At 45.8% G+C, this 18,525-nt stretch overlaps 1 protein-coding gene across 4 annotated transcripts in view; it reads right to left on the minus strand.

Annotated features, from left to right (window-relative positions):
- FAM168A (family with sequence similarity 168 member A) overlaps window positions 1–18,168 on the minus strand; it is an 812,985-nt gene extending 794,817 nt beyond the window's left edge. Inside the window, exon 1 of one of the 4 annotated variants that reach the window (XM_069640117.1) lies at window positions 17,891–18,168. The gene's annotated coding sequence lies outside the window, so the exon portion shown is untranslated. The remainder of the gene's footprint in view (window positions 1–17,890) is intronic. The other 3 variants (XM_069640118.1, XM_069640119.1, XM_069640120.1) reach the window with 3 other exon arrangements.
- Between the last annotated feature and the right edge of the window lie 357 nt (window positions 18,169–18,525).

Consider the following 18,525-nt stretch of genomic DNA (forward strand, 5'->3'; position numbering starts at 1 on the left):
CCGAAAGAACCAATATGAAGTGCAGCAAACCGGGCGGCAGTGCGAGCGTTTGCTTCCATGCATTGCTTTGTCAACAGCAACCAACCTCCAAGGAAATTTCCTCGACCCAAGAAGATGTAAAAGCAAGCCCTTGCCAAGGCACGCCGATCAATGCGCAACTCCCGGAACGCCGCGGGGTCACGGGGGGCCACATAGTGCCGTAAGCACTTCCCAAGGCACGCCGATCAATGCGCAACTCCCGGAACGCCGCGGGGTCACGGGGGCCACATAGTGCCGCAACCCCTTCCAAGGCACGCCGATCAATGCGCAACTCCCAGAACGCCGCGGGGTCACGGGGGCCACATAGTGCCGCAAGCCCTTCCCAAGGCACGCCGATCAATGCCGGGGGCCCCATAGTGCCGCAAGCCCTTCCCAAGGCACGCCGATCAATGCGCAACTCCCGGAACGCCGCGGGGTCACGGGCGGCCACATAGTGCCGCAAGCCCTTTCCGCGGGCGCAGATGAAGCCGAGCATCCCTTGTTGTTCAATGTTCAAATCCAATCACCCGTAATGCTGCATCGTTTGGAAACAAAGCCTTGAGCGACATATTCCAACTACATTACAGATACACTGTAAATGTGGGCTGCAGAACTTTGCATTCTACAACACGAAGCCCGATTAACGCCTTCACATTACGGTATAAAGCCCGGGCTAGCCTCTAGCAAAAACACCACGCGCTACGCGTTTATAACGTCCCCTGTTCTCCTGGCCACTGATCTGTAGTAAACAAAATAAAAAAACAATCCTCCCTTTCTCAGAGATTGGCCACCTCATGGAATGGCCGTTCTAGAACAAAAACAGCAATAAACAGCCAGTCAGCGCCAGCGCGCCTCCTCCAGTCCCGCCTGCTGCCGTGTGAAGCACGCAGGATCCGACCGCCTCCTAGTCCTAGCCCATCACGGATGCTGCCTGCCCTTTCTCACCGACCCGCATCCTCCGCCTCGCCTCCCCTTGTAAGGCTTTCTCCAGTCTCATCTCCACTATCCCTTCACTTCACCCTCCACGTTATTCCCCTCTCCCCTGGCTCTGTTCTACTCAGCCACCCACCCCCTCCACGCTGAGGGGGGCTACCCCATGGATAGAAGCAGGGCAGGCCTTGCAGCGGCAGTGGGTGAAACAAAAATGTGGTGCCCCACTCAGCGCGCCCCTGGTCAATGCCCGAGGGAGGGTAGCGCACATTTTTTTTAAATACCCGCTCCCACACCTGAGCAGGGAGTTAATCAATGACATAGGGTGCTAATGCATCAGTGACCTATTCTAATGAAAACCACCCGCTCCCATGCCGGAGCAGGGAGGTAATCACTTCAATAGGGCTATTAAATGCGTGCCACTCCCCCTCTGGAAAGCCTGGCGCCAGCTACCAGAACCTGGCCAGCCTTGCTAAGCCTTGTTGGCCAAATGCACACACGGATCCTAAATCGTACTCCATAGCCTCCAACACTCTGGACTTTGGTCCTCTGAGGGCGTTCCCACTAACAGTGTTTTGAAACTGTAATAATGGTAAAAGGCGCTATACAAAAGGACATGTACAATACAATACCAGGGATTCAAGCCTGCAACCCTTTTGAGTACATATTGCGGCACACTGGCCTTCCTGTCCTTTCATTTATAATAACAACCCAACAGGAAAATGACTGCAAATAACTAGAATCAGTGCTTTAAGTGGGATGTTATATCAAGGGGTAGGGGATGGGGGGGGGGGGGCGGATACAGAAGGCCACGGAGGGAGTGGTGCAGATGTACAGGCAGAGGAGAGAGGCCGATGGCATCTAGAGAGTCAGATGGCGCAGGGGATCGATGTGATGGCATAGGTGGCGAGGAGGATAGATGCCTTGAAGAAGTGGGTCTCGAGTTCTTTACTGAATTGTAGGAGCGTGGGGGCAAGTCTGATGCGGACAGGGAGGAGGTTTAGTAGTCTAGGGGCGTAGGCAGAGAAGGCTCGTTTTCTGGTCCTTTCCTTTTTGCAGTAGTGGATTTCAAGTCTGCACGTGTCCTGACGTCTGGTGGTGCGTGGTTAAAGGGCTTTCATGCTGCCCAACTACTCTTTACTCAGAAACAACAAGAAAGCCATGCCCTCTAGCCCTCCTCCTGTTTCTGAGTACAGAGTAATCAGGCAGCCCGTGTAGTCAAAGGCATGGTTACACAGGCTATCTGCAGGTGCGAGTACTTCAGTTTAGAAAAAATGAAGGATATGCCTTTTCTTTTTTTCCTAATCCGAAGTACTGACACATGCAGGCAGCCCATGTAACTGTGCAAAGCTTCAGCTATACAGGTGGCCTGATGTGCCGGCATGGTTGGGGCTAGACCCCGGCTCAGGAGCCCTTCTGGAGGCTGCCAGGGCTCAGCCCCGGCCCACTTCAAGCCCAGACTAGAAGATTATATATATTTCGATTTGGACACATTCAGTCATCATGAGTCAGTGGCTGCCTGTCCTCCTTTAGCATGTACAGGCTTTCCTGCATGCATTTCAGAGCATAGTCAATCGTCTCTACCGTGAGTACCCTGTGCGCATACTGGAGTGGGGACTGGGGGAGCTCTGGTAGCGCCCTGGCTCACAGGCAGGGTTTAGAGGCTGCCGGGGCTCAGCCCCCTCAGCCTTAACCCCAATCCTTCATCAGGATAAATGTCAGCTCACCAGAAAAGGGGCTTGGGGGTAGGCAGATTCTTGCAGAAGGGAATGCAGGGGGTGCCGAGGGTTTGGGGTGAGGACGGATGCACTTCACTGAAAGGGCTTGCATTCTCCAAGGAGGCGAGAGTTCTAAAATGCCACAGTGACTTTGCTTAATTGGGGTTCAGGGGTGGGATGGATTGCCAGCTGAGACGTTGTTAATGTCCAGCTCTTTTTGATTTTTAATTAAAATGATGCAAGCAGTTATGCTTCTGAAAGGGAGGCCTGCCAATAGGATAATACGTTCGCATGCCAAAGTTATAATGGAAACACATGCCTTTGTTGAGATAGTTTCCCAACATCCTCTGCACCAGCCAAGATGTGGCAAAAGGGCAGGTTGAAAGGTCACATTTGCATTCCCAACAGCTGCTGGGACACAAAGTTACAGCAATCAGAGGTGGACATTTAATTGTCCACACCTCCAAATCATATTATACAACATTCTGTATACTGGTGTCAGATCATTATACAGCCACAGGATTTGATATCGTCCAAGGGTCAGCTTTGCAAAGAGGTCGTCCACTATGAGATGGAGGATGTGTATTAAGTGTGTGGCCTCGGTGTCATTGCCATCTGGGCCAATGGCCAGGGTGCGCCCATTTGATCCTTGGGGAAGAAGGGCAACACAGGAACCCTTCATAGAAGATTGATTGAGAACTGGTGCATCAAAGGCCCCACCAGCTTAACAAAAGAAAGTCCCACTCCCACTAGGGTTCGGACCACTGTAGTCCCCTTGAAGTCAGCAGACATGGGAAGAGGGCATTGTTAGAGTATCCAGAGAAGAGCAGGAAGCAGAGAGAGGGGTTCCATCATCTGGTTTCTGCTCACTACAGCGTCCTGGCAGACCCATTTCCTGTCAACAAGGCACTCTGGGTAGGATATCAGAAAGCAAAGGACACTTGTTACAACAGCCTGGGCCCCTTACAGCAGACTTGCTTCAGTCCATTCCCCCCGTCACCTTTTTCCTTTATAAGGAGGAGGAGGAGGAGGAGGATAGGGTGATTCAAGGTTTGATTCCCAAGACAAGAAGGATTCCCTGGACCTGTGCTGGGAATACAGTCTATTCCAAAGTCCTCGGCCAGAGTGGTGAAGACAGACGGCAGCCAAGGCAGGGCCAAGCTCTGCTCCCTAAGCATTCCCACTTTGCAGTGGGGCGACTGCTATAGACCCAGGGCTCCTCTGTGCTGCCCATGCTGTGGAGCCAGATTCCAGCTTACTGGTGGTGAAGGAATCCCTGTAGGTGCAAGACCACTTCCTGGAGTGAAAGTGAATAACACAAGGACGGACTCCAGTTGTCCTGGAGATTACAGATAGAGCCTCCCAGCAACCCAGAAGTCCAGAATCAGCTTGGACCCCTTTTCATCACCTCTAGAAGTCTGCCAGCTGGTTTCATTGTGTTCAATTTACATTGGGCTGTTACAGGACCTGTAACGCTCTTCCTGGCACTTCACGATCTTCAACCTGCTTATCTTATGTGTCGATCTTGATGCCCAGACGCAAGACAGGTCGGACCCAAATACCAATGCAAAAGTGGCATTAATTGCTCTTAATCAAGTCATCTCTACCTTTTCAGTACTATATGAAGATATCAAGGCCAAAGTACGAATATATTCTTTGGTTCAATTCAAAATAAGATTAATATTTTAAATGGCAGAGCTGGGTTGGCTGAAGTGTTCGAAAATAATAATCATAAGGAGAGATCGGATTTGTCATAGGCTATTTTGATGTTACAAAACATGCCGTCCGCATCATAAAATGCAGCCCCTGTGTCACAACCAGTGTTTCAGAACCAACATGCAACAGAGCAATTTCTAGACAGTAATCCTCCTGCTGTGAGGAATGATGGGGGCAACAGCAACACAAATCAAATACAAGTTGGGGAAAAAAGCTTAAAAAAAACGAAACATTAGTGGAATGAAGGGGAAATAAATCTAAGAACATGAAAAGGAGAGCTACTTCATACACGTCTCCGCGTACATTTCTTAGAAATCTTACAATTACACCCCCCCCCCACTAGTCCTTGATGCAGAAAAAGTCTAGTAAAGCCTCGGAGGTAAAATCCATGGCAATTTCTAAACCCACCGATTACTGATAACTTTTCCAAGGACGAGGAAGGAGAGTGTGTGACATTCCAGGAACCCTACGAGAAGGAGAGTCTCCGGGAATCTGACAAAATCCTGAGTACATGCAAGAGTGCTCATTAAGCAATTGGCCCCGAGCTCAGGTAATGCCCCGACGTCCATAGTGAAGTGGTAATGCCCCCCCCGCGAGGGGCCTATTGCCATTAGTACCCCCGGCACGCAATACCAGGGTTACAAAGTGCATTTCTTTCTGTTTCGAAACCCTCTGGCGTTTCAAAAAAGATAAGTAAAAAAAATGGCTGCCGGGGAACGGAAAATTAAGTCCGTTTTCTCTTTCCATGGCAGCCATCGAAAATGAATGTGAAAAAGTAAAACAAAATGGCTGCCATGGAAAGGGAGAAGAGACTACAAGTAGTCCCTTTTCGCTTTCCTTGGTGGCCAGTCGAAAAATGTAAACAAAAAAATAGCCGTCATGGAAAGTAAGAAGGGGCTACATCTAGTCCCTTCTTCCTTTCCATGATGACCTGTCGCGGTATGGAAGCAGACGCGGAGGGGACAGAAGTGTTTGCAGCGCTTCTGCTCCCAAAATGGGCAGAAAAGAAGGTAAGTGGGGTTGGGAGGGGGGGGGGGCGGGACAACACTTCTCGATCCAGGGCAGGGGAAGATGGCAGCCTCCAGCCGTGTGGTGGCTCAGAGCGGGGATTACCCTGTTCCAAGCCTCCTCATTGCCCGGGTGGCTCCACACCCCCCTTGACACAAGCCAGAGACAGAAGGGAAGGAACGTTGTGGGGGGGGGGGGGGGGGGGGGTCGAGGGATTCCTGGTCGGGTAACGCCCCGGCGAGGGCCAATGAGCTTGCTTGCAACAAGCCGGGTACTAATATACAATATGACCCGACCCCTGTTAATAGAATGGTGACGTTGAAAGAACAGCTGCAAGTCTCTTTCTGTTTGGCACAATTTGGAACATCCAGTCTCAATTCATACATTCTTCCAGTATTGGGCAGTCTCAATATTTGGATATTCCATTTTACAGACAACTGGAAGAAATATATTCAAGAACACTATTAGGACTCGCCAACGGTTGACTTAAGACTGCATATCTTTTATGACGACGTTGGAAGAATGCCCTGCAAGTGAACAAGGCGCAGTTGAATTCGTAAAAGTGGTCAAAATCAATTCACTCAGTATGAACTGGTCACAGAAGAAGGAGAGGGTCAGAGGCCAACAATCACAGAAAGCGTTCAGGCATCTAGTAGTGGACACCATTTGGACTAAAGAGGCAAAGTGAAATCTGTAGTATCCCAAAGGGAAGTGCACCAGACGGTCCAAAACGTGGGGCCAAGTAAACATTGCTGAGATAATAGAGACAAAATGAAATCCTCCGTAGTACAACGGGAATACCAGCGGAGAGATGAAGCCTCTGTATCGAACTGGGATGGAGCATCTAGAGGAAGGAATGTTGTCTATCACTCAGGCGTCACAGAACCAATAGTAGTTAGACCTACTCAGCTCCAGTCTTCCTCAGAATCTATGCAGTTAGGAAAAACTATGGTCTGTTCCATGCCATGCTTAGAATTAAATGGTGTAGATTATTTCTGTGAGAAGTTGTGCCCATAGTGAATCCAACAGTAGTTGGTGCTTTTGACACAAAACCCAATGAGCAGTACATTAATGCATTGTTAGGAAAATCTACGGTCAGCTCTGTGCCTTCCTTAGACATACATGTTGTAGATTTGTATGAGAAGTTGTCCCCCGCAGTGAATTCAATAGTAGTTGGTGGTGGTTTTGATCCAAAGCGTAATGTGGGTTCTAAAGCTTTTTCAATTTTAAGGGGGCTAAGGGACCAGATATGAATAATACTCCTAAATGGTCGACAGAATTAGGAAAACTGGAGAAGGCTTATAAAAGAAAGCAAATCTTCTGGTGACCAGAAACCCCGCTGTGAGCACTTTGTAATTAAAGTTTTGCTAGAAAGTATTTATTTTAAGGATGGGAGAAGACCGCTTTTAAATAGATCCGGAGTGCTATTATTGTTCTCGAAAATTATAAATTTAAATGCAATTTCAACAAAGGACATAGCGAAGGTCGATTTTTTAGAATGCGATCGCTGGTTCAAAGCTTTGAATCCAGAGCACTTTCTGAATTGGTTTTTAAGGAAACATGTACTTTTAGGCAAATTGGTTTTCATTTCTTCCCCTTTGTAATTTCCGAAATAATGACAGCTATATCAGGTGGGGAAGGAGCTCTTTTCCCCTGAAGATCCAATAAGAAATATGGGATCACAATTATCGAGTAATATGAGTAATCAGAAAATTGAGAAGTAAAAGAGAAAATTCTACTTTCGATTGGTCCAGGTTAACAGCCTCACTAAACAAACCAAGAGAATCCGGGGAGCTTCCCAATAAACTTTAGTTAGGGAAGTCCTGAATATTTTATCATGGAATTCCAGAGGTCATATGCAGCCATTTAATAACCCAGAACTGGTGTCAGTATTAAGAAGTTATGAAATCTTGTTTCTTCAGAAAACTTTGTGGATAAAATGTCCTGTATGGGATATATATAGACTAGTGTCAATCATCAAACCGCTAAGAAATACCCATTTGGTAGATCAATGGTTGGGGGACTAGGAGGTTTAGATGACTATTCAAAAACGAGTTTAATGTTATGATATCAAGCAGAATGACATCAGTGAAGGTCCCCTTTTGGTGGAATTCACCTGTCATGTTAATTAGGAGGAATAAACATTTCTGCTATGTAACATCTACTGGCATTCAGGGGTAAGTCAGCTGGAACCTTTGAACACATTTTCATCTGATCAGGTTTCTCGATAGAAGGGAAAGGATGTTAATGGACACGTATTGGTTGTGGGCAATTTTAAAGTAGGCGAAGGGGGTGAAGCCATTGCCGCAGCAAAGTATAGTAACCCTGAGCGCCTTTAGCAAGTATAGGAATCGCAGAGTAAATCTTGAAAATGGTGTAAATTGGTTAAAGCCACTGGGGAATGTTGCACTTTACAAGTTAAATGGTTTTGTAGAAGGGGACATGGAGGGTCATACAACTTGGCATAATGGCTCTGCATTCTCCAACGTGGATGATATATTTGTTGAGGAGGCTTTACTTGGGAAGTGTGAATCGTTATAAATATCGCAGAACTCATGGAGCGATCCACATTCAAATGGGAATTATTCAATTTTGTGAAATGTATAAGGAAATAGTATATTGGAATGTCGCATCAAATAGAAGGACGTGGAATGGCACATATATCCATAGTGCTAATAATGAGTTAATGCAAGTGGGTGGCTTTACTTCACACGACTGGAAATTACTTACATTTACATACAATAACGGATGCGTTTTCTGGTGAAGTAGTTCATTGAACTATTAAAAGACAATTGAGTAAAAAGGTAAGTGCAGGGACTACTAACAAGAAATGTCATAAGTATAATTATGACCAGGCCCAGCGGAAAAGAATCATGAGGTAAGCCATCGAGCGCACCAAAAAGAGCATTGGGGAGAAATCAAAACAATGGGAGAAAATGTGTAAGATTAAACAGCAATTTAAATATTGGGTGAGAAATCACAAAGCCACGTTTCTCCAAGCAGATGCCGAAGAAAATGTTGAATTGATTAAAGGTCAATGAATGTAAAGTACTTTTGAAATCTTATGAATATATTAAACAAGGGACACACAGAGAAAAGAATTAATGCAGTCCCTGAGACACAATGGGTAACGCATATTGCGGCCCGTTGCTCAGAGGGGCGGGAGGGCCTTCTTGCGATCCAGGTACAAGTCTAATAGAGTTCAACAAACAATGGCAGAAAGTCTTGAAATTTGGAGTGGAGGATGTTTATAGTTTAATTCTGGGAGCAAGTAATTCTTGGGCTCCAGATCCAAATCAAAAGTCGAATAGACTATTTAATGGAGTACAAAACTTTGGGTGCTCATGTCAGACAACATCCTGGAAAGAGGACGTCTCCCACCTACCTGGTGGACATCCTATATTATATCCATTTTAAAAAATGGAATTAGATCCAACATGAAAAATTACTGGCCAATCACGATACTCACAGATGGTAAGATCTTTCTGTCTCTGGTATTGAAACACCTAGCAGATTGGGCGACGAGTACTGGAAGAATAAGTAAAAGAACAGGATTTTGAAAACAACATGGAGCCAATTTATGTCTACAGGGTCCAATATAAACACAGGAATATTAGACTATCATTTGGCAGCAGTTGATTTGTCTTCTGCCTTTCATTTGGTTAGTCGTAATAGACCTTGACATAAGTGACATGATTGGGGAATTCCAGAGACTTTGTTGAACCTGCTCATAAGGTGCATAAAGATTCATACGTTAAAGGGTCTGAATTGCAAAGAAGCCATTTCGCGTAAAATCCCTACTAGCAATGTTTTAAGGCAGGGGTGCATTTTGGAGACCTACCTTTTTAACCTTTAGGTCTCCGATGTTGGTGAGACATTGTAAGCGGATGCATTTGTTCCACTGAAAATCGGCAGGTTGGCCATTAGTTGGCTGGCCTACGCTAATAATTTCATTTTAGTAGATTGCACAGGTCTCCAAAGGTTTTTAGATGCTTTGATACATTTGCAGGTGAGAACCACTTAAAGATAAATCTCTGCAAAACAAATATATATCATCAGTTTCAAAACAGGAAAAAAAAAAAATGATGGGACATTGAAGGAAATGTCTTTGGAAAGGAGATATGGCTTAATTTATTTGGGATTCCCAATCACGAGTCAATTAAATAAAGCATTTAAAGAACATTATTTAAGTGGGAAGGTGGAGGGACTTATCTTGCAAATGATATTTATAAGAACTCAGTATTGCAGATTCTCGTGCTTTCCCCGATGAAGTACTTCACTGGGAAAGTTGTTACAAAACTTATATATGGAATTGAATTATTCCAAGAGTGGGCTCTTGATTATTTGGCTTGAAACAAAAAAAAGGGATGCCTCATGGAACCTCCGTTAGATCTAATTATTATTTTAAAGACAAGGAGTACAGACCATATAGGAAACAAATTCCAAATCCTCAAATTCCCTTGAGCCATCCCTTTTGTTTCTAGTCTGTGAATTTATCCCCAGATCCCCATGAAGAAGAGGATCCCCACTTTACTGTTTTTGTCTTGATTATTTGGAGCCTAGAGAGGATTTTATGGCGTAGGGTGCTGGGTATGATATGATATATGGCACTTATAACGCGCCTATAAACAAGTGTCTCAAGGTACGACGTGGCAAGGAAAGGGGGAACAGAGGGAAGACAGACAACGATCCTACTAGGCCAGGTGTCATTCAGATCGCGCATGGGAAGGGGGAGGGAGAAAGTGCAGTACATGGGATAAAGAATAATAAACAATAAGTAACAGACGGCCAGCTGGTGGCAAGTGCAAGGGTAAGTGCAGACATCAGGTGTCAAGTGCTGGTGGTGGAACTGTAGGGATACAGAAACAGTCCCTAAGTGCGGGGGTTGCCAAATGCTGTGCCCACTGTAGCCCTTAGTTTGAATCAACTCACTTAGATCTAGAGGCTCAAGGCATCTCCTTTTATTATATCATACATTTTTATGTCCACAGGTTAATACTCTTTATGAAGACATCGAATTGGTAATGAAACATGTAAAGGTTGTATTTGTTTTTGCCAGGCGACATGAGGTTATTCGTCTCTCTTGTGGTCTCACTAAAAACGACCTAGTAGAAGCTGTAGTTATGGTTAAAAGAATACTATTCAAGAATGACTGGTGTAGTACTACCAACTTAAATCATGGCCAGACTAGTTTAAAACACCTAGTAGGTGAACACAAGCTATTGGGTTTGATTGCGCATCATTTGAAGATTTTTCCATGTCCTAGTATTAGAAATATTACTAAGATGGGGGGAAAATAGCTGAGGTGTTCAGGTCCCGTCAATTCTGACTTTGGAGACTATTCGACATTTATTGGTGTACAGCCCAAGCGTGAAGATCAAGAGATCGCTCTATTTAAAAAAATAATTTGCAGAGTGTAAATAAATTGTGTGATATTTCTTGGGCCAATTGTATGAGAGGTCACCCGGATTTCATGGTAGTTGAAGTCATACGTTTTGTAAATAGTTTAGACTTGGCAAATAAGGAAACGGATGCATGAAACAATTCCCTTTTGATGACCATGAATTACTTAATGCCTGGAATGATGCTAGAGTAGATATGTATGTTGTCATATGTTCAAGTGGTTTTTTTCCCTCTTGTATTAAAGTTGAATATGTTTTTAACCAATAAACAACTGACATTGCAGCTAAAATTTCGGCCATGATATAACACACAAGATGTTCCTGACAGACATTTTACAATGTTAAACAATTTACATTATTTCCTAGCATTCAATGCAATACTTATTTAGAAGTTAGTCAAATATGTTCCATTTCCTTATAACATTTTGTTGTATTTATTTTTCTCCTTAATAGAACAAACAATAGTGACATTATCACACAATCCATCATTCAAAATAATATGAATATCCACAAAGAAAAGGGAAGCAACACATCACATCCCTACAATATAATCCATGTAACTGTCTAGAGTGCTGAAGTGCTCTAAAAGTGATAAGTGCAATGTAAAGTGTTTGCATGCTTAAAAATGTTGGATTCATAAGAATCCTATTGGGCCTGTGAATCTAGATCCTACAGGTCCTGTGTAGTCAGGTTGATCGTCAGGGTGATCCTGACTACACGGGACAGTCAGCTCACACCCCTCCTGAAGACATAGCCTGCCCCCGGCCCACAAGATGTAAAAGAGGTATATGCGTCAGGCTGTGCCAGTTTCACCTTTATGATTGGGATCACCAAATAGTAGAGTGGGGCCGAGTAGGCGGTTTAGCCACTACCCATCCCTGTACTCGAGAAGCAGTCATTTCATCAGAGGGGGGAAATAAAAAAAATCAAAGATGGCATCATAGAACGGATGGGATCTACCTCACTAGGGACAAGCTAGGGATCGTTTCCTACTTCCACACTGCCACGCCAGCCCCCACCCCACCCCATAGTGTTTTCTTTTTGGAGAGGTGAGGAAATACAAGATAGAAATGGAGATGGAGGAATCCTAACATGAGGGGAAATCGGGGACCTGAACTTGCAGCATTCAAGGATGCATGACCGTGCAGGATTAAGGAGTGGAAACAAAGGCCTACAGGATGTGCGCATAAGTATAGATTTGGGGGAAAAGGGTAGAGTAAGTTATCAGGGAAACATAGCCCTCAATATAGGAGATGGATAGGTTTTTCAGGATTCAGGAGGCGGAGGCTGGAAGGATAGGCATTTGGGGAGGGGCACAGAGTGGGAGGGGACCCCTGGATGGGGAGGGGAAATGATACACCATGCAGGTTGTGCATGGAAATAAATGCACCTTTGATCTTGTGTTATGTGGAAGCCATTTGGGGGTGGCTGTGCTAGAGGTCAAAGCAACTGTGAAGTGAAGATCACGAAATTACTACTGCTCTGTAGGATTACGTGGGTGTATAGAGTATAAAACCCTTACTCAGCCCCACCCTACTACTAAACCGGCAAAAATGGTGTCAGCGGCTCAAAAAAACATCGAGACAGTAGAGATGGCTCACAAAAAGGATTGAGTCTGTGAAACAGGGTCCAGGGTTTATCTTTGACTTCTGGGTCAAGGTAAGTACTTTGCTGTGCACTTCCTATCCGGGAAGGTTTTTAGAGAGCACTTGGGTGGGTTTTAGCACCTCCACTGAGCAGGTTCCTGGGTACCAGTGGTCTCAGCTGCAGTAAGGCTTGTTCAGCCAGCCTATAACCCCAAATGTTCTTCGGAGATGGTTGAGGGAGAAGGTTAGATCTTTTCCTCAAAGTCTCAGTCTTCATCACTATGGAAGAGGACTTTGCAGCAGACCGTACTCCCAACAAAGTTCCAGATGTAATCCTTCAGACATCAAAATAGATTCCACAGGGTGTGGGTGGGAGGGGATAAAAATCACACCCCCTAAAAAGGCAATCTTCTATTACGTATTGGTTCCCTTTTCGTTTTCTGTAAGGGGTCCAGTATTGGCTGTTTCAAGAACTTCTGCTTGGTGAGGTCATACCCAAAGTGCTCTGTTCACAGAAAGTCGTGAGGAGGCACAGGAAGTTCGGGAGCCCTGGGAGAACTCAAGATGGTGGGACTCAGCTGGGGACTGATACTTCTCCCCTGGCTAGTCTAACAATGCCCCTTCTCCTGTCTACATACACCAAAGAGGATTTGTTAATTACCACCCTGTAAATTCATTTGGCCTGGTAGAGCCTGTCCTATGAAGCACTGGACCTATTCAAGCCCTTGTAGACAGTTCCCGTGTTCCTTTCCTAGGGAAGATAAGGGCATCTGCTGGAGCACAGCCTAAATGGTCTGTTTTGGGTGAAATTATGTCTGAGACAGTGAATACAAAAGGAGGCTGTGACAGTTCACTGTAAACCACTATCAGAATATGACATGAAAACGTATTGACCAGTACAATTTTGGATTCCCAGGGACCGCCATGTCATAACCATACATTGCTTAGATATAGAATTGTCATCTGCCCCAGGTTCTGGGAGCCCACAATTATGTAATTTAATTTACGATCAGGATTGCCCACGGTTAAAGGCAGATCCCGACTGCTGGAGATGCGGCTTCATCAGTCTGCTGGTAGGAATGCACATGTCATTTTGTATTGCTATGTGGGCAAACTATAAAGGCGGCCGCTAAGAGGTGTCAGCAGACAGGCCCAGTAGAGTAACATGTTTGAAAGGGTGGGGGTGTTTAGCATACCTCCATTTCTGAGATATCTGCCCACATTATTTTATTACTAAAGGTTAAAAAAAAAAAAAGCTCAGCAGATTGCATAATCTGTCACAGTGAACCTAGTCCGTGCGGGATGGGGTTATATGTTACACTTTCAAAGTAGCAGGGGAAGGCGGCATCACAAAATACATTGCAGGGGGAAGAGTAGGACTCTCAGTAAGTAGTGGCCAAGGAAAACATGGGATAGAAGGGTAGAACTTGCAGAATAGGGATGGGGTCAGCTTCAACAAGTTGCCGGGGGGGGGTGAAGGGGTTGGAAGAGTCAAAGGCTTCTTAAACTAGGCAGCCGGGAGGGTAGCTTCCCAAGGATGAGGAGAAAGAAGCGAGTTCATAGAATGTGGGATGGACCACACAGCATGGACTCTGAACATGGCAGATTAAAGTGGTTATAAGATGGTGGGAGCATACACTAGAGGATACTTGGAGGGCTTTGTGCTACAGTTTGATGCAGTGGAGAAGACTGATCAGTTACTGGTCACAGGTTGTAACATGATCATTTCTCCAGGGGTTTTAATGGGGGGTGGCTTGACAAGGCTTTGGGTGTGACTTTACAAGACTTTGTGTGTGAATGGGGGATGGAGGGAGGGGTGAGGGCAAGGGGTCCGTATTTCAGTGGATTGGGGGCACACAGAATGGCGACGGGAAGGTGTTTTATTAGGGGGAGCAGGCCCTACATGTCAGCGAGGGGGAAGACTGTTCTAGTGGTTCTAAGTTTGCACGGGCGTGATGACCACTTGCATAAGGGTTTCATAGAGGGACAACTTGAAGGTTGTCTGAGGTCCTTTTTAATCACTATAATAGAGGCTTCGCATGTTTGAGTGGGTGAAGAAGACCAGGCATGAAGGACTGGGACAAACATGAGCTGATAAGAGCATATGAGGATCTGAAAGGATGGACACTGAGTGGCATAATGGACAGGTGTGGGCATCAGGTAAAAGGAGGACCTGGGAGCATGGAGGGGATGAGGACTTGCACAATGTCGGAAAGGAAGGATGTGGAGTGATGGAGGTGTGCAGGACCTGGCACGTAGAAGGGGTTAGCGTTGTTTGGTGACGGACAGTTGGGAGGAACACAGGATGGCCGGGTGGGAGGCGTTAAGCAAGACTGAGGATGCGGAAGGACACCATGGGCAGATGCAACCCTTCTGTAATGGGAGGTGCATATATGGGGTTGATCCATCATTGACTCACGAAAAACACGAAGGATCGAAAGGGATGCACACACAGGAGAGGGGAAGGGATATATGGTAGGATGCAATGGGTTAGGAATTTCATGGTGTCAGAAAGGAAGAACATGGCATGAGAGAGTGGTGTGAGAAGCTCAAAGGGTGAAGGACAGAATGATGAGGAGGTAGGTGTCTTGGCAAATTGAAGGCGGGGTAAAGAGGTCACATTATGTCCTTCTACTATCTAGGGCAGAGGAGGACCATCCTATCATCACCAAGGTTGCATGAGGAAGCAGGACACACCTGGCCAGGATGGAGGTGAAAGAAAGGCCTGGGCAGGATGGTAGAGGGAGGACAAGGTGTTATGCAAGGCACGGGGAAATCAGATATAATGGAAGTGTGTGGAACTGCATGATAGTTGCGTTTATGAACTGGTGTGATGGTGGTGACCTGCCACAGCTTATAGGGGATAAGAAGATTAAGGGAAGGCAGCTGGAATGATTGAATGGGCAGGGATGACTACGCACAATAGAGAGCAATACATATTTTATTGGATGTGTAGGGTCTCACAGGATAGAGTGGGTCCCAAAAAGAGAGTGGGTAAGGCCACACTCGCTCGATGGGAGGCAAGGCCTTGCAGGTTTAGAGAGGATGATAGTATTTTTGGAATTGAAAATGCTACGTCACAGACACAAGGTGAACATTTTAGAGCAGGATACCTGCTGCTTGCACAGAGTCAAATCTTTAAAATTCCACCAAAGTGGACCTTGGCTACATGTATATCCATTAGTGGCAACACCGGGTGTCTTACAATGTGGTGCTTTATGACCCTCTTTCAAAAAAATGTAAGCACTTTCGGGGGATTATGACAAGGATTTGGCGCTGGTGAATAGAGTGCATCTCATTATCCAGACATGGATGGCTACCCACGGTCTATGCCTGAATGATGATAAGACTGAGTTCCTTACCTTGGGCACCCACTCTAACCTAAAGAAACTAGACCAGGAGTATTCATCCTGTAGTATTGACAGGAACCTCATCAAGGTGGCCAAGGAGGTAAATACCCTTGGCTTCTACCCTCTCCTTCGACAAACAGGTGAAATCAATGGCCTCAGCCACCGCTTACACCTGTAAGCTCATTAGGACAGGCAAACTCTTTTTGTCAAATGACAATTGCATGATCTTAGCCTTTATATTGGCACCAATAAATCAATTATTCAAAGAATACAAATCCTCCAAAATAACGCCCTAAGAGCTGCACTTGGTGTGACCAGAAGATCATATATCTCAGTGACTGGGCGCCAAAATAACTGGCTCTCAACCCAAAACAAAATTCTCCTAAAAACTGCTTCCCTCACCCATAAAGCACTTAACAATGCTGCCCCCAGCTATCTCATGGATAGATTCCAAAGGAGAACATCTATCAGACCTTTGAGATTTAGTAACAGGAACTGCCTCACAATTCCCAGATTCAGACTCGCTAAGGTAGGTGGCAACAGCTTTTCTGTGAAAGCTGCCAGACTCTGCAACTCTCTGCCACACCCACTCAGAGAAGAGCAACCATACTTGAATTTTAGAAATAATTACATCAACTTGCTCAGGCCTGGCTACCTATTCCTCTGTAGTATGCATGTATAGTCAATCAAATATTCTTAACCTAAAGTCTGCTGTATATAGATGTCACTCTGTCTATAATCTGATCATCTGCCGTACCCTTGCCCATCTCATGCAATGCTGTTTAAATTTGTACATATGTTGTATCATTGCCTATGTTTCGTAACAAATATTTTAAGCTTTGCATCTGTCGTAATCTGCTGCGCCCCGATACCCCTGGGTCTGGTGTGCATTAAAAATGAACAAACAAACAATGTGGTGCTTTATGACCCTCTTTCTAAACATTTTAGCAATAAGTGTAGCATGCACTACCCTCTAAATACAAGCAATGGGACATGGGGTATATAATGCCCACAATCCCTGCCTAGAAATAGAAAAATGTGGGTGCATTTTATCCCAACCCCTCTTAAAATGCTAACTTCGGGTGCATTGCCAGCTGCCGAACTTCCCAGATCCATGCGTAAAACCAAAAGCCAGTCCTGTTTTTGCTTCCAATTGCATGCTGGAATTTGTAGTTTTGTTTTTCTCACTGTAAGGATAGGCCTACAATTCCCAGGATGCAGTGCTGGAAAAAAAAACAGCACTGGCTCGAAGAGTTCTGTATAGAACTGTGAAACTTGGCAGCTAAGTGCATTGGCTTTTAAACATAATAACATTGCCTGCATTATACCGCACCCCTATGGGAAACCTAAACACCGGGTGCATTATTGCCCCCCTCCCGTGCAACTTGAACGAGCTGGTGCTTTTTAACCTAAGCCGCCTGCTGGAAAATATAACATCGGCTGAACGATGCCCCGCACCCCTGAAAGGTTGACACTGGGCACATTACATTTAAGAACCCTTCCTTGAAAATCCAAACACTAGGTTCACCGCCCCTCTGATAACATCGGGTGAATCCCTGTCGTCCCCTATATTACTATCCCCCTGCAAACCCAACCGATGGGTTCCATGGCCTCGTGCAAACCTGGGCATGGGATGCAATGCTCTGCACCAGCCTGGGAATGCTGCCATCAGTTGCACTGCACTCCCGCCGGTCGTTCTTGCATCGGGTGCATTGTTCCAGAATTAACCATGTTTGCATCACACACTCGCCTACAAACCCTAACGACGTGAGCATTAGTCACACCCCCGACGAATCCTAACATTGGGACCATTATTCGCCCCTCTATAAATCATATAATTGGCTGTTGTTCCCCCCCCCCCCCCATCTAAAAAAAAAACAACAACAACACTGGGCATTCACTATTCGCCTCCATCCCGTCCGTTCTAAAAGTGGGATATATCGACTCCGTCCCCTCCTTGAAAGCCTCGAAACACGGCCATCCTGCACGCCCCTGGGGGCCCGAATGTCTGTCTACCCACCCCCGTCCCCAACAATTCTCTGCAGGGAGACTTCATGAAATCCCGCCTCTGGGTAACCTGTCATCTGTGGCGAGCATGCACAGCCTCCACACGGGCTCGAACCCCTGCACGCCCCCCCATCCCCAGCTGCTGCCTTTCTCACCCACACTGCTGCTGCTGGGTCCTCTGCTCCCGGGAGCTCCTTGGTCCCTTCCTTGGACGTGTCTCTGCCGCGGTCCACTCGCTCCCCCTCCTTCTCGCCTTCTCTCCTCACTTCCACTGTCTCCTCTCCTCTCCAGTGATGCTCAGGAGGCGGGGCGGCGAATGCAGGCACAGAGCTGCTGGTGCTGCTGTGAAATATTTGCTATCCCATGGAATGCGGCGTCTATGTTATCCCATTCCCGGCGGCTCTTCGGCTCTCTCCGGAAAAAAATAAAGGCCTCCCCTTTAATGAAAAGGCAGAAGCAGCCGATCCCAGAACTGCGCTGTCTTCCCGAGTGACCTTGTGCGCTTTATCCTCGCACCCCCTCCCCCGTGTTAATAGAAAACGAGGAACCGTGACTTCTCTGTCCCCTGCTTCCTTCAACGCCTTAACTGCAATATTATTCGTGTATTTTTAGTTTTTATGGGAGAATGAAATTGAAAACAGTGAAAAGTAATTGCAGTTGTAACACAAAGAGCAATAGGCCATTGCTACTAAAGTAAAAGAATGTCCAACCTCGGATCTATTCAAATAGGATCTGCAATTAAATGATAATAAATGTGCACAATAGATTCAAAACACTATAGATCATTAAC

This window comes from Ambystoma mexicanum, chromosome 7q, assembly GCF_040938575.1.
Source record: "Ambystoma mexicanum isolate Mex_15411 chromosome 7q, UKY_AmexF1_1, whole genome shotgun sequence".
NCBI lineage: Eukaryota > Metazoa > Chordata > Amphibia > Caudata > Ambystomatidae > Ambystoma > Ambystoma mexicanum.